The 2,686-nt window shown below is 68.7% G+C and overlaps 1 protein-coding gene across 2 annotated transcripts in view; it reads right to left on the bottom strand.

Moving 5' to 3' along the window:
- The window catches only part of NDRG4 (NDRG family member 4), a 15,052-nt gene that overhangs the window by 10,557 nt on the left and 1,809 nt on the right, over positions 1–2,686 (bottom strand). The window lies entirely within an intron of this gene.

The raw sequence follows: 2,686 nt of genomic DNA, 5'->3' as shown, positions 1-2,686 counted from the left end.
CGGGCATGGTGAGGAGCCGGGCGCGCAGGGAGGCGCGGGCGGAGCGGGCCGAGCGCGGGTGCCTGCACGGGGCGCGGCGCCGCAGCGGCGGGGGCGAAGCGGAGCTCTGCGCTGCCCCGGCCCCTCGCCGCGCTTTATAGCGGAGCCGCAGCCCTGCGCTAATCCCTCCCTCTCCCTTCCCCCTCGCCGCGCAGCCCCGGCAGGTTCGGCCTCCATTGCAGGCGAGCGCTGCGATGGAGCCGGCGCCCGGCTATTGGCTGCCGCGGGAATTATCCATGCTCCAATTGGCCCTAAATACCCTTGTTTATGAAGAAAAACGCCCGGCGCCGAGCTGGTACCCGCTCCATCTTCCTTCCTTCGCCAGCCCCAGSCAGGCGCGGGTGGCCCGGCCGGGGCTGCGCTCGCACCCGTTGCAAGGTGCTGCGCCGCAGCCGCAGGGCCCGGCACCCGCTGCAAGGTGCCACCGCCAAACGCGCAGAGTCATGCTGGAGCCTGCGGCCGCAGCGTCCCGCAGCACCGGCAAACACACACACACACACGCACACACACACACACACACACCCATAAAGCGCACGGGAAAAGGATGCACTGGGCAGTAGCTGCACGCACACGCTGCTCCACCTATGACCATGCACACGCGTGCACGGCAGCACGTAAAGCTGCAGACACGCACGGGCCCAAGCACAGCTGTGCTCCACTGTGCACAGACGCTACGCACAAACAAATAGTGGCCCATGTGGGCCCCCCTCAAAATGCCTGTGCGCACCCCCACAGGGCTGCCGGTGATCACGTGTGCTGCTGCATGCATGCACACTGGTGGGCACCCGCCCGCCCGGAGCAGCACACGCATGAACACGCATGAGCGCTGCCCCGGGAGGCGCTGCAGTCCCCACGCGGGGGCACGGCCCATGCCCAAAGCAGGAATACGCGTACGTGCAAAAAAAGACACGTGCACGGTGTGGCCGTGCGGACGCAGAGCATGTTTCAGGACACGCAAACACGCACATGTGTCCTGGCAGCCCCCAGCTCTCCCAGGACGGGACACCCTGAGGCAGGCAGCACCGCGGGCTGCTCCGAAGGGCCCAAGGCCACCCAAGCTCCGGGGCACCCACCTCCTACCCCTGCAGTGACGTGGCCTCCCCAGCTGACGACTCGGGGGGGGGGAGCAGATGGGGAAACGCGGCCGCTTTGCGGAAGGATCAGCCTCAAGGAATGCTTGCAGGGAACACTCGCGAAGTGCATCCAGCCACCGGCGCATCCATCCTGTCCATGGGAGCAGCGGGGCAGGGACCCCTGCTCTCCTCCGGGCTCTGCGGGACCCTCAGGGGACACCCAGGCGCCTGCTCTCTCGCCTCCCCTTAGGCCAACAGGGTGACCGGGGGGGGGGGGTCCCTTGCACCATACCCCAGCGCTGATCCGGCACTCACACGGCGTGCGATGCCCAAGCCTTCACCGTAATCCAGCATGGACGGGGCTGTCCCACGCACCCGGCCCTGGGCTGGCACCTTACTGCCGTGGCCCAAAGCTTCCCGCAGGCTCCAGGTACGGCGCCGAGCGCTGCCGTCCCCCYCGCGCCGGCGTGGCAGCACCTCCACGTTCGGCACAACGGGCACCCACCTGGCACGACACCGGGCGTCGAAACGATCCCGCGTGGCCTCAGCCGGCTGCCCGAGCAGGCCGGAGAGCCAAGCACCAGTGCCGCAGCGGTGCGGCGGCCGGCGGAGATGCTCCTGCCCTCCCAACCAGCTACCGGCACCTAACGGCACGGGCCGGAGCGCCGCAACCGCGGGGGCAAAGAGCATGAGCAGCCGCAGCCGAGAGCGCCGGGGGGGGCAAATCGTACAGCGCCTTGCACCCAGCCGGCCCGCGGACGGCCAAATGCACCCGGGAGCTGCGGTGGGCTGGACGCCCGCTTCCCCGAAACCCCCGTGACGGGGGTCCGCGGTGGCCGTCCTGCCACGGGCACGCTCAGGAACGGCCCGCACGAGCCCCGGCGAGGCAGCGCGAGCAGCCACCCGAGCCGCCCTCCTCCCCCGGCCGGCTCAGCCGCGGTGCCAGCAAAGCCCCGGCTTCGCAGCGGCCTCTTGGCAGCGCCGGGAGGCGGAGGGAGGGATCGGGGCCCCGTGGCGCGGAGGAGGGCAGACACGGGGAGGAGGCGTCGCGACACAGAAAGCCTCCAAGAAAGAGCGATGGGGGGGGGGGGCAAGCTGAGAAAGAAGGCAAGGTGATAGGAGGAGGTGACAAAGGAGGAAAAGCCAAAGGGAGGCGTGAATGCAAAAGGGCAGCCCCARTTCCCACGCTGGAGGGTGCCTGCTCCCCCAGGCCCGCAGCCTGTTCCCTCTCCTGCCACCTCCCTGCACGGGCTCTCACGCGGCTCTCGGAGGGGAACCGAGAGGCCCCGGGGTCCGGCTGGCTTGGGGAAAGCCGTCTTTGTCTTTTATCTGTCTATCTCGCTTCATTTTTTAGGGTGAAGAGGCCAGGTGGGGGCATCGCTGTGGCATTCGCCCGCTGGATCTGCTCCCCTGGGCACGACTGAGGATGCGGCACAGCATCGCGCTGGACCAGTCCTTGCAAAACCGGAGTGCAAAGCGGAAAAAGAGGGAAACGGAGGCAGGGGCAGCCCAGCATTTCAGCGCTGCTCCTGCAGCGACGGGGCCAAAGTGGCAGTCAGGAGCTCGCTGCAAGG

This window comes from Apteryx rowi, unplaced genomic scaffold, assembly GCF_003343035.1.
Source record: "Apteryx rowi isolate R43461 unplaced genomic scaffold, aptRow1 scaffold_718, whole genome shotgun sequence".
In the NCBI taxonomy this organism is placed as follows: Eukaryota; Metazoa; Chordata; class Aves; order Apterygiformes; family Apterygidae; genus Apteryx; species Apteryx rowi.
Note: the sequence above shows the minus strand (reverse complement) of the source record. Positions and strands in the feature narration are given on the sequence as shown.